The sequence below is a fragment of the Acomys minous genome, assembly GCF_964271855.1.
Source record: "Acomys minous genome assembly, chromosome: 1".
Classification (NCBI taxonomy): Eukaryota; Metazoa; Chordata; class Mammalia; order Rodentia; family Muridae; genus Acomys; species Acomys minous.
This window is the reverse complement of record NC_140483.1, coordinates 53,254,277-53,266,864: the sequence shown is the minus strand read 5'-3', so window position 1 is coordinate 53,266,864 and position 12,588 is coordinate 53,254,277. Positions and strand designations below refer to the sequence as shown.

The 12,588-nt window shown below is 46.4% G+C and overlaps 1 pseudogene across 1 annotated transcript; it reads right to left on the bottom strand.

The window, feature by feature from the left end:
- Nucleotides 1-5,097: 5,097 nt before the first annotated feature.
- LOC311596660 (large ribosomal subunit protein uL23-like) lies at nt 5,098-5,649 on the bottom strand (annotated as a pseudogene). Its single transcript has one exon. The product of its transcript is annotated as a large ribosomal subunit protein uL23-like (transcript).
- Nucleotides 5,650-12,588: the final 6,939 nt, after the last annotated feature.

The window sequence follows — 12,588 nt, the reverse complement described above, 5'->3', positions numbered from 1 at the left end:
GGGTTAGTACACCGAGTGGACCAACCGCTGCCACACGACCTGGGGAACCTCATTTCTCATGTGTGTCACAGCCAAATTCAGGTCAATGATCTAGGATGACACTGCTCCCTTTGGTCTCCTGGGGACCCAAACTGTGACCCCTGAGACACCTTCCTCTAGGTCCTTCTAATTTTCTCATGACCCATTCTCAACAGAGAAGCCTTTTTATGCAACCTTCACTTACACAGTTATATAAAGTCAAACATTTATTGATAATAAATCATAAATTTATTTAAAGAAACCCCTTGGTATAAATTTATCATCTATTTAAGAATAAAGTGAATTTGCTTATTAATAAGATGGACACGCTTATTTATTTCTACATAAAGACTTAAACATTGCTGCTCGTTTGATGCCGCAGGGCATAGAGCACCTTGAGTGTTCTTCAGAGTTGAGCCAGGGTAAGAATGGCGCTCGCCTTTAATCTCAGCACTGAGCTGGAGGCCAGCCTGTTCTTCAGGGTGAGTTCCAGGACAGCCGGGCTACACAGAGAAATGCTGTCTGTTGCCGAAAAACAGAAAAACAAACAGAATTGAATGATTCTTTGAAGCTGGGTTCAGTGGCGCACGCCTTTGATCCAAGCACTCGGGGGAGGCAGAGGCAGGTGGATCTCTGTGAGTTCCAGGCCAGCCTGGTCTACAAAGTGAGTCCAGGACAGCCAGGGATACACCGAGAGACCCTGTCTCAAAAAAACAAAAAGGAAAACAAAAAGGATGACACTTTGATTTTATAATTGTACTGGTGACAACAACGTTTTGCATTAACTCTTCACAAAATGACACAAGTATGTTCTGGGATGTTTCAGAAAGCCAACTCACTAACATCTTATGAAACTCAGATAAAACATTCTAACAGCCAGGTGTGGTGTCACAGGACTTTAATCTACACTCAAGAGACAAGCAGATCTCTGAGTTCCAAGCCAGCCAAGGCAACAGAGTCTAAAAAAAAAACCAAACAAACAAAATACAACTTGGCACTTACTTGCTGAAGAATTGGCAATATAAGTACTTGTTTTTCACCGTTGAGCCACCATGTTTCTGCAAAAGAAGAAAGCTTTGTACGAAGAGTGAAAACACTGCAGCTCATAACAGTTAAGTCTGGAGTCTGAGCCAACATGTCTCAAGCCGTGTGAGAAGTTGCTGCACTGTGATGCACACACTTGTGCATGTGTGTGCTCGGAAACATAGCTGCAGTAAAGCTGTGCAGTGCATTGTGGGCAAGGGACACCAGAATGCTCATTACGCATTTGACTTTGGGTTCATTTGGGTTATTGCACCATCAGAAGCTTTTTACTGTTGCCAAAATGTTTCCTCCTCCCCACCCACACCTAGTCTCAGAAGCCAAAAGCATACAGCCTATTGTGTGGCCAACACGTAGTATGTCTCCAGTACTGCTCACTGTTGCTGCGGAACACTGACATCATACACACACAATGTGCTTTCTTCTCAAATCACAGACTGTCACTGTTATTGTTGACCAGTTAAATGGCTGGATTTTCCCTTTCCTATCACTCACTCTAATATTACCATACTTTATCAGTCCAAATATTTTATAGTTTGGTTATGATCCACTTGTGTTTCTCATACCTAGGGAGGAGCAGCATTCATTTGTGGGTCTGGAAGACACTGCAGGCATGAACACTGGCGACAGCAAGGCCCTAGGTTTGCTAAAGGAAACCTGCAGGTGAGCGGGGGAAATCTACTTCTCCTCTGTGATGCTCACATTGGCCACTAGATGGCACTGTCTCACAGGCCGATGGCGGCCACTCTGCCTTTCTAACGGACTTCAAGTCCTAAGTGTAGATCCACAGGAAAATGGAAGGAGCAATATAAAAATTGGTTTTTTTCTGTTCTGAATATTGTGGACAGAAAAATATCTTTAAAGGTTCTTAAAATGTTCTCTCTCTCTCTCTCTCTCTCTCTCTCTCTCTCTCTCTCTCTCTCTCTCTCTCTCTCTCTCTCTCTCTCACACACACACACACACACACACACACACACACACACACACACAAACTTCCTGGAGGCCGGCAGACTAGATATGTTTTCTGAGACTGGTGTCTCTTGCCTGCTTGCGTGCACATTTTGGTGCGTGGACATGGTGGAAGCTGCTGAGAAAAGCTCTCATTTTCCCAGTATGTGGGTGGAGAGATTAGATGGGACATCCATTCAGAGCTACTGAAAGCTAACATTCCTCTCTGGCTGCTGTCCACAGAGAACCACTGCTCGGTCCATCCTGAGGTGGAAGGCAGGCAGGGTTTGTAGGCTCCTTAGCTTTACCTCACGTCTGCATGGTTTGGGCTGTTGGGTTTCTCTCCAGAGACCCAAGTACCGGATATCTGTTCAGTGCATGTGAGTGTTAACTTACAAGGTGAGTCTAGGACAGCTAAGGCTACACAGAGAGACCCTATCTCGAAAAAACAAAAACAAAACAAAACAAAAAACAGAATCTAAAAGGCTTTGAACTTGCTATGTCTCACCTGGTCTTAAATTCACAGTTTTTAGACTTCCAGCCCCCTTCATGCTAGGATTACAAAGGTATGTCCCATGCCATAAGTAAGTTGACCCTGAAGACATTTTTATTTTGTTCTGTTTTTCCAGACAGGGTTTCATTGTGTAGTCCTGCCTGTTCTGGAACCTGCTTTGTAGACCAGGCTGGCCTCGAACTCACAGAGATGTGCCTGCCTCTGCCTCCCAAGTGCTGGGATTACAGGCGTGCTCCACCACTGCCATGCTTGAAGTCAAATTTTAAAAACTGTTTTTAAAACCTGTGCCACAAGCCAGCTGTAGGGGCAATCTGACTGTACGGTGTCTTCTGAACTTCATGGATGTAGCTGAGCTTGGAATGACGTGTTTTCGACATTAGTTGATTGCCAAGGGGCCTGGACTGATCTGCATTAGGTCAGGGAGGATGCTGTGTCTTCTGTTCCCGACTTTCAACTGTGTCTGACTGAGCAGGTGCTCAAGACCAGTTTGTCAGATAAAGAATCTGCGCTCTCATGGGTAAAGATAAAGACATATATGTCCTATTTCCCTCTGATTCGTTTCTTGAATTTGTACGAAGTCAAGACAAAAAAACTATTTATTTTTACCATATTTTTATTACGTTAAAAGCAACTAAAACAATTCAGGAAATTGACATTTTAAATCAGGACCCCTACCCTGAAAGAGCTGTTGTCCCCTGGGGAACTCAGCACACAGTGGCACAGCGATGGCCACCCCAGGGGGCCCTGAAGAAGGTGAAATAAAAGCTCTGCTTTAAGTATGCAGAAGAGAGTGTGGCCTTGAGAGGTAGAGCAGGTGTCTGGGAGACGGAGGGTGTTGGAGGGAGGACAGGCGAGAGTGGGGGATGATGGATGGCGGGTCTGCTCTCTACCACCCCCAGAGGCCCGAGCCGCGCACGCCTTTGTCTCCGCAGACGCAAGCTTGATACTTTCTGCACCTATCTTCTCCAGAAAGTCCCCACTTCTAACTTTTGCACTAAATCTCAAGCTTTAATGAGAAGCAGCTTTTGGTATCAGCAATAGTTCTGGAGGCTCCTCTGCCTGCTGTCAGGTTTGTAGGTTTTATTTTTGTGTGTGTAATTGGAAAATTCCCCGGTGGGACTAGGGAGGCACATTAATGTGTCGCTACAGAGATGGGCTCTTGGACCAACCTATAGGATTGGGCAAGCTTCCCAAAGTAAAGCCCATCAAAGAGGTGAGGGTCAGCTGGGCAATTTCCAGTGTCATTTTGGTGGGACTTTGGTCTTTGTTCTGTGCTATTAGGGGAGGGTAACTGCCTGGGCACGATGAGGCCTCCGCCAGCAACTGGAAGCATAAAACACCTTTACGACCACTGCAGTGGCAGAGGCGCTGGCTGCTTGTGAGACCCAGGACCAGGACCCGGTTCGGCCTTATTTGAGGGCCACTGCTGCAACCCTGACAGGGTTGTCCCTCCTTCTGCACCGTATCTCTCTCCTCCTCCCATTATCTTCTTCAAAGAGGAGGGAAAGAAACATTCAGATTATACTCAAATGTACACACACACACACACACACACACACACACACACACACACATCCTTCCCTGTGATTCTCAATCATTATTTTGTTGGAAAATGTAATGGAAGGCTTTTATTCCTCACTTTAATAATCCTGTAATTGGCTGTTGATGTGGCAGGTAAGCAGTGTGCTGGCTCAGTTCAAAGGCAGGAAAGGTTTGCATGTTAGGCAGGGAAGTGGTTCAGATTACGCTGTGGCACTCCCCTTCTCCGCCTACCCCTCACCCCGTGTTTTGGGGAATGTGCCCCCCGCAGTGGTGAAGACTTCCAGTGTCACCTGTGGAGAGACTGCCCTCTTGCCTCTCTCTCGGTGGGAGCTCACTCCATGCCCTCTTCTCCCCTTTCATGTCTAAATTTCCAAAATGTTTGGGCTTCTATTTAATAGACCTGTGTTTGCGTAAATCAGCGCCTATAAACCACTCACTTGAGAACTGGGGGCTGGTCATTTTTATGACTCAAAAGACAGTAAAAGCGGCTCGACATAGGGCAGCCTCACGTTTTGTGGTTGGGCTATTAAGCTCTTGTTAGCTCCGTCCTGTCCTGACCCTACTGGCCCAACTCTTGGGGCTTGTGATCGCTCTAGTAAGAACTGAGCTAAGAGACAAACTAGGCCCATCCCAAATGACAAAACAAGGCAGCAGCAAATAATAACAGAAGCAAAGCCCCTGAACACTCAAGTACACACAGGGCTTGAGGAGTCGCTCCACTGGGACTTCTTGTGAGGGCAAGAATCGGATATGAGGCAAGAAATCGATTAAATCCCTTGTACACAAATTTGCCTTTTGCTACCTCATTTTTATCTTTTAACGCTTCTTTGTCTCTATACTGGCTTCTTTTTGTTTGGTTTGGTTTGGTTTTGGTTCTGCTTATTCAAGACAGGGTTTCTCTGTGTAGCCCTGGCTGTTCTGGAACTCACTCTGTAGATCAGGCTGGCCTCGGATTCACAGAGATTTGCCTGCCTCTGCCTTCTAAGTGCTGGGATTAAAGTCGTGTGCTACCACCAGCTGGCTTTTATTGACTGTTTGTTTGTTTTTATGGTGAAAAAATTGTGTATTTAGAATTAGCCAGCTGGACTCAGTTTAGATGATCCCAATCGTGTTGGCAACATCCAGAGCATCATAATCAGGAGCCAGTCGAACACACGCCTTCTTCTCTCCCTCAGGCCTTGTCAGGGTGTTGACTTTGGCCACATCAATGTTGTAGAGTTTCTTCACGGCCTTTTTGATCTGGTGTTTGTTAGCCTTGACATCCACAGTGAACACGAGTGTGTTGTCCTCTATCGATGGCTGACTCGGTGGTCAGGGGGAACTTGATGATGGCCCAGTGGTCAAGCTTGTTCCTCCTTGGGGCGCTCTTTCGAGGGTATTTGGGCTGCCTCTGGAGCTGCAGGGTCTTGGGCCGCCGGAAGGTGGGTTACGTGCAGATCTTCTTCTTGTGACTGTGGACGCCTTTCAGCACTGCCTTCTTAGCTTTCAAGGCCTTTGCTTTGGCTTCGGCTTTGGGAGGGGCAGGAGCTTCCTTCTTTGCTTTCAGCGCCATCTTGGCGAAAAGCTTGGTTTTTTGTTTTTTGAGACAGAGTTTCTTTGTGGAACTGCCCTGGCTGTCTTGGAACTCACTTTGTAGACTAGGCTAGCTTGTACTAGCTTGTTGTAGTTGTTTGTTTGTTTGGTTGGTTGGTTGGTTGGTTTTTGAGCCAGCACACTGTTTCTCTGTGTAGCCCTGGCTGTCCTGAGGTCACTTTGTAGACCAGGCTGGCCTTGAACTCACAGAGATCCGCCTGCCTCTGCCTTGCTGAGTTCTGGGATTACAGTTATGCCCAGCTAGCCCTTTATGGTTTTTTGTTTTGTTTTAAAGATTTATTTATTTATTATATATATAATGTTCTGCCTGCATGTGTGCCTGCCTGCCAGAAGAGGGCACCAGATCTCATTATAGATGGTTGTGAGCCACCATGTGGTTTCTGAGAATTGAACTCACGAACTATGGAAGAGCAGATAGTGCTCGTAACCTCTGAGCCATCTCTGCAGCCCCTTTTATGTTTTTTAATGGTTGCAAAATATCAATCTAGCCAGGTGTGATGGTGCATGCCTTTAATCCCAGCACTCAGGGAAGCAGAGACAAGCAGATCACTATGAGTTCAAGGCCAGCCTGGTCTACAAAATGAGTTCAGGACAACAAAAGTCTATACAAAGAAACTCTGTCTTGAAAAACAAAACAAAAACAAAAAAGAAAAAAAAATCAATCTGGGCACAGTGGCCATGCCTTCAATCCTGGCACTTGAGAATGAAGGCAGATCTCTGTGAACTCAAGGCCAGGCTGGTCTACACAGTGCATTCCAAGCCACAGTGAGACTGTCTCAAGAAAGAGGGGAGAAATCAACAGGACAGGAGTTCGGGATCTGAAATTCAACATGGAGCATCCATGAATAAAGTTTTATTGGAACACAGCTGTGCTTGCTCACCTTTGTCTTGACAGTGATTGCTTTCTGTCCCATGACAGAGATGAGTGTTTCCCACAGAGAGTAGAGAGTGTCACTATCTGGCCCTTTAACAACAAGCTTGTAGGTCTTGCTTCAGAAAAGCAAAACTGCCTCTTAGTCTACAAATAAATTCTCAGAAGCAAGTCCCCAAATGGCTTGGCAAGGCTTTCATATTCTGCAAGTGGTCCTTTCCAGTTGTGTTCTGAGGGACTTCTCAGAAGTGCTGCCCTTGGAAGAATGCTGTTCAGGGAACAGTTTTTGCTAACTGTTACTTTTCAAAAGAAGCATAAACTCTTCACTTAGAAACAACAACAACAACAGCAAAAACCAACTGTACATGATTGTATTCTGTAATTACCAATGGAGTTTTTAAAACTCTCAGTGGCTAAGTCTCACCCCAGATCTACTCCATCAGAGTGTGAGGGCCAGGCATGGCTACTTCCTGACATTCTGGGAGGTTGTGATGCGTGGTCAGCGTTGAGTGCCACTGTGAAGCATTTGCTTACGCAAGGGGTGCTCCCTCTGCTGTTTAGAATTAATATTTTAATCACTGTAGCCATTTCCAGTGGCAATTCAATTCCCTTCCACAGTGTTTGTTGGATGCCTATAAAATGCTAATTGTTCTGGAAGCTATGTGTCAAGAGAAAGGAATGTGCCTCTCCCCTGAGTTCAACAAGGCAGCTCTCTCACTAGCCACGGGCTGAGCGTCTTCCTTCTCACAGACAGACAGCATCTATGTCTTTATTTTGAGGAGGCTGTGTGCAGATACATGGAACCTAAAAGGCATTAATAAAACAGTGCTAGCTTTTGAGCTATCTCGTGGGTGTTTGGGAAATGGCTGGAAGTGAGTTTGGAGGAGCCTGTAAAGTTATCATTAGAAGCAGCACTCACTGTAGAAGGATAAAGCCTCGGGCCTTCCCACTTACCCCCTGGGTACTTTTAGATTCCGTCCTGTTTCCTCAGAGTGAGGTCATTGTAATTCCACACCATACACCATAAGGGTTTTTGTAAAGGCAAGAAAAGATTTATTCTCCCCCCCCCCACTCCTCTCTCTTTCACACACACACACACACACACACACATACACACGCATATCATTCACACATTTATATCAGTAGCAAATCATTTTTTTTTCTTTTGAGAAGAATAGAAACCGAGGAGGTGGCTCAGCAGTTAAGAGTTCCTTCTTCTCTTGCTGAGGACCCACATTTGGCTCCCAGCACCCATGTCAGGTGGCTCACAAGCACCTGTAACTCCAGTCCCTAGGGATCTGATGCCCTCTTCTGGCCTCCATGAGCTTCTGTGTGCATGTGGTGCACATAAACCCTGGCAGGTGCACACAGCGCACATAGGCAAACAAGCAAATTAAATCTTTCAGAAAAAGAACGAAGCGATGAAAAGATGGCTCTTTAGCTGAGAGACTAACTTTGCAGTAAGAACATCCCATATTATTCCAGAGGAGGGGAGTGTAGGCCTTCAAATGATTACTTTTTGCTTGCTTGTTTTGCATTCTTTTTTTCATGGTGCTGGAAATCAAACTCAGGGCATCATGCATAGCAGGCAAAGCACTTAGCCACTGAGTGCACTCCTAAGCTTTGCTCAAAGCAAGACCTTACACCCGCTTCTGCCTCCCCAATGCTGGAGTTACACCACGTGCCCAGATAAACAACAGTTTAGCACAGTTTTAGCACAAGAATCAGTACAATTTATCATCCTACCCCATCAACGGTTGTCTGGTAAAAACAAGACACATCACAAATTGCTTGGATCACACAAAATTAACTCTTTGGGATACTGCGCTCTGTCTGTTCATCCCACAGTTTTGAAGAACACCCGATTGCACTTCCGGGGACCTCTTACCTCGCTGTGAGAATAATGACTGCAGGCAAGGAGAAGCCCTTTACAAAATCGCTCAGGTGACTGGGTGGTATTCAGAGGGACTCAAAGCGGGGCCCTCAAGGCAATAGGAAAACTGTCTGCACAGATAGGTGAGAAATCAGGAGACTCTGTCTTTGCAGGATTGAAAAATCGAACAGGTGCACGCACTCAGCAGGCAAGGGGGCTCAGGTTGATGGTGATGGTTGGGTGCACAGGTTTTGTCTTCACGGTCCGGCAGAGATGCCAAGTTAGTCACTCACCATCTCCCTGTGAAGCCCAGGCTCTCACTGAGTCTTCTCGGCTCTTGAGTCATAGGCTTGTGACACCATACTCAACCCAAGTCTTTCTTGGTGGTATACAAATTCGGAGGTTTCTGACGATGGCATCTTAGATTTAACCAAGTACAGCATGTTGTTAAGGTTTTAGCTTCCTAGCTAAAAATCCTCTCCAGGAGCCAGGCGTGATGTCACATGCATTTAGTCCCCAGTACTCGAAAGGCAGAGGCTGGCAGATCTCTGGATGTGAAACCAGCTGGCCTAAAGAGTGAGAGCAAGGACAGCCACAGCTACACAGAGAAACCCTGTCTTGGAAAAACAAAAACAAAAACACTGACCATGGCTAAAAATAAAGGTGTAAGATGAAGTCAGAAGGTGCCGGAGGCCATCATGAAGATTTTTATTCCCATGCTGGCTTAGAAATCAAGTAATGGTTTCCCATGGCAACAAAATGTAGACCAGACCACGATCTGCAGATTTTCCTTTTCCTGGAACTGCTCAAAACAATGCAGGTATGTGATCACTTCATCTCCTCCTACCCAGCATGGGCTGTGCTTGCGCAAATCTTATATAAACCAAACGGTAGCCTTCCTCCACTTTGAGGATGAAGATTTTGTCAAAACATGTACGGCTTTTCCTTAGACTATATCTCCACTTATTTATAGAGTACATTAGTGAGCGCTGCCATTTCCTGAACAGGCTGCGGAGATGGTTCGCTGGGCACAATGCTGACCTGAGTTTGCATCCCGAGCACCCATGTAAATGCCATGTAAATGTGGCAGCTGGCAGAAGGGGGAGGCAAGAGGCTGTGGGGTGGGGACTCACTGGCCAGCTAGTCTAGCCAGTAGCCCCAGCTTTAATCAGAGGCCCTGTCTCAAAAACCAAGGCAGGGTTGCACCGATGGTCATCAGTTAAGGGCACATTCTGCTCCGCTAGAGGACCGCAGTTCAACTCCCAGCACCCACATCAGGCTGCTCACAGCTGCATGTAACTCTAGCTCCAGGGGGAATCTGATGCCTCTGGCACTGCAGTTATATAATATGATGTGTGTGTGTGTGTGTATACACACATGCATATATATACCTTCAAAATACACACACACACACACACACACACACACACACACCACCACCACCACCACCACCACCAAGATGGCATTGCAGCAACCTAGTCCTCGCCTCTATCTTTCTTTTTCTTTTCTTTTTTTAAAGATTTATTTGTTTGTTTATTATATACACAGTGTTTTTTGTTTTTGTCTGCATGTATGTCTGTGTATCAGAAGAGGGCACGAGATCTCATCATAGATGGTTGTGATCCACCCTGTTGGTTGCTGGGAATTGAACTCAGAACCTCTGGAAGAGCAGACAGTGCTCTTAACCTCTGAGCGATCTCTCCAGCCCCTGAACTTTCCTGACTAGAACGTTAAATTGTTGGCTATAGCCTACAGTTTAGAAAAGTGTCCTCGCACAAGGAGACGAGTCTGTAATTGAGAGCTGCCGGTGTCATCTCTCCTTGGTGGTACAAGGGGACTCAAGTGTGAGACTGGAAGGGGCACAGGACAAGAGGCACTGAGCCGCCAGCCGCAACCCTTCCCCGTGGCTTCCCGGGAGCTCCCAAGCATTTCTTCCTTCCTAGGCAGTCAGACTCTCCTTCCAGGGCCTATTTCTTTACTTGGTAAAAGGGTAGAGCGTGGGCAGCGTGCTCATTTACATGCGAATAAGTCAGGTAAAATTACTCACTGGAGACTTTCACATCTCTAAGCAGAGCTCAAGCTTTTAGTCAAACTGTATAATTATGGACACTTGAACTTACATTCTAAAATATACTACAGAATGTCATCTATACATAGAAATAATCATACAAATAAGAACGACTTAAGCCGGCAGGGTTCTATAGGGTAGTGTTAAGGGTAAATTAGCTGATTCTTTTTCTCCTTGGTTTCCAGTGTGGCACACAGCACACACAGCACACACACCATGAACTCACACGCTACTGTCTAGCAGCCTCAGAGTGATCTCGCTCCTTTGACAGCTGTATGGCTTAAGCATGGTCTGATTTTGGCAATGAGCTTTATAGCTACAGATTTTATGTTTTCCCCATGAGCCTCCCCCCCCCTTTTTTTAGGCATGGAAAATACATGCATTTCCCCACTGTGGTCAAGTTCAGCTCACCAAAAGTAAGGAACAAACAGTTGCATCAGACCTCATGCAAATGCCTAGGGAAGATTTGCCAACATGGGCCCCTTTTTCTTACATTTCCCTTCCCATCACTTAAATATATTTAATAAAGTGAATTCTGTAAGCAATGAGATGCCCTTCTCAGGACATCGTTTCAAAGAAGCGTTCAAGGTGGCAATGGACTGAGGCTGGCTGGACCCTTCTGGGATGCATCTGATGGATAAGCTGGGGGCGGGGGTGGGGGGGTGGGGGGTGGGAGAGCAGGTCAGTGGCAGTCTCTTCTCCCAGCTGTCGCAGCTGTGCCTTTTCACTCTCAGCCCTATCGTGCTCCCAGGCAGCCTTCAAAGCACCTCCTTGCTTGTGGAATTCCTGTAAATTATTTGCTTAGAAGCTGAGATGCCACAGAAGCAACTGGCTTCGCTGCGCATAGAGGATGCGATTCGGCGTTTTTACCTTGCCTGAGAGGACAATGAACCCTAAAGGGAAGAACCAGCAAGCTGGCTGAGGTGCAAAGTCAGTGTTTTCTTAGTATGGGAATGTCGCTCACGAATTTCTTTTTATAAAGCAGGTGCCCAATGGGCAAGCCATCCGCAGCGGGTCTGTAAGCAAGGAGTCCGCTTCCGAAGAGGGGAAAAACTAAATGTGCCTCTAAGCCTGCATCCACTGCTGCCGCGCACCACCATTCCAGCGTGAAGTCAGGCACTCCAATCTCTTCCCGCACTGACGAGCACAGGGTTTCCGTGGCACTTTTTCTCATTTGATAGTTTCACCCTTCCTTTGCCTCCTAAGTAGAAATGTTTGTTGACTTGGGCAGAAGCTGAGGCAAGGCCGCGAGCCAAGCTTCAAGCTTTCCTCCATGTGCCATGTGCGGTGGGGGTCAAAGGCGTGAAAAGTGCCAGCAGTTCGCGAGCTATTTGCCCTCCTGGGAGTGCCATCACTCACCCATTTGTCATGTAGTATGCACAGATGCAGATAAATGGCAAATTAGAAGAAGCCATCCTTCTTAGTGTAACCACGATGTTCCTACTGCACTGGTTCAATACTATGCTTTTACGGCTTATTTATTTGTATTGTATGTGTATTGGTGTTACCCACATTTATTATGTCTGTGCACCATGTTTGTGTGCATGCAGTGCCCATGAAGGCTAGAAGAGGACATTTGATCTCCCTGGAACTGGAGTTAAAGACAGTTATGAGCTGCCATGTGGGAGCTGGGAATGGAGCCCAGGTCCCTCCAGAAGAGCAGCATGTACTCAACCACTAAGCCATCTTGACAGTCCCTTATATAATACTTTTAAAATTCTGTGTGTGTGTGAGTGAGTGAGTGTGTGTGTGTGTGTGTGTGTGTGTGTGTGTGTGTGTGAGAGAGAGAGAGAGAGAGAGAGAGAGAGAGAGAGAGAGAGAGGGAGAGGTACAGTTTGTGTGTTTGAGTGCAGGGCACATGAATGTCAGAGTGCAAATGCGGAGGTGCATGGCTTTCCCTGTCAGTCCTCACTTTCCACTTTGCTTGAGACCAAGTCTCTCTCTGTTGTCCAGCACCAAGTACCTCAGTCTAGCCGGCCCAAGATGCTACAAGGATTATTCTGTCTCTCACTGCACTAGGATTATAGATGTTACCACACCTGGATTTATGTTCATACTGGGGATTTGAACACTGGTCCTCACACTTAGACCACCAAGGCCTTACTCACAGCACCACCTCC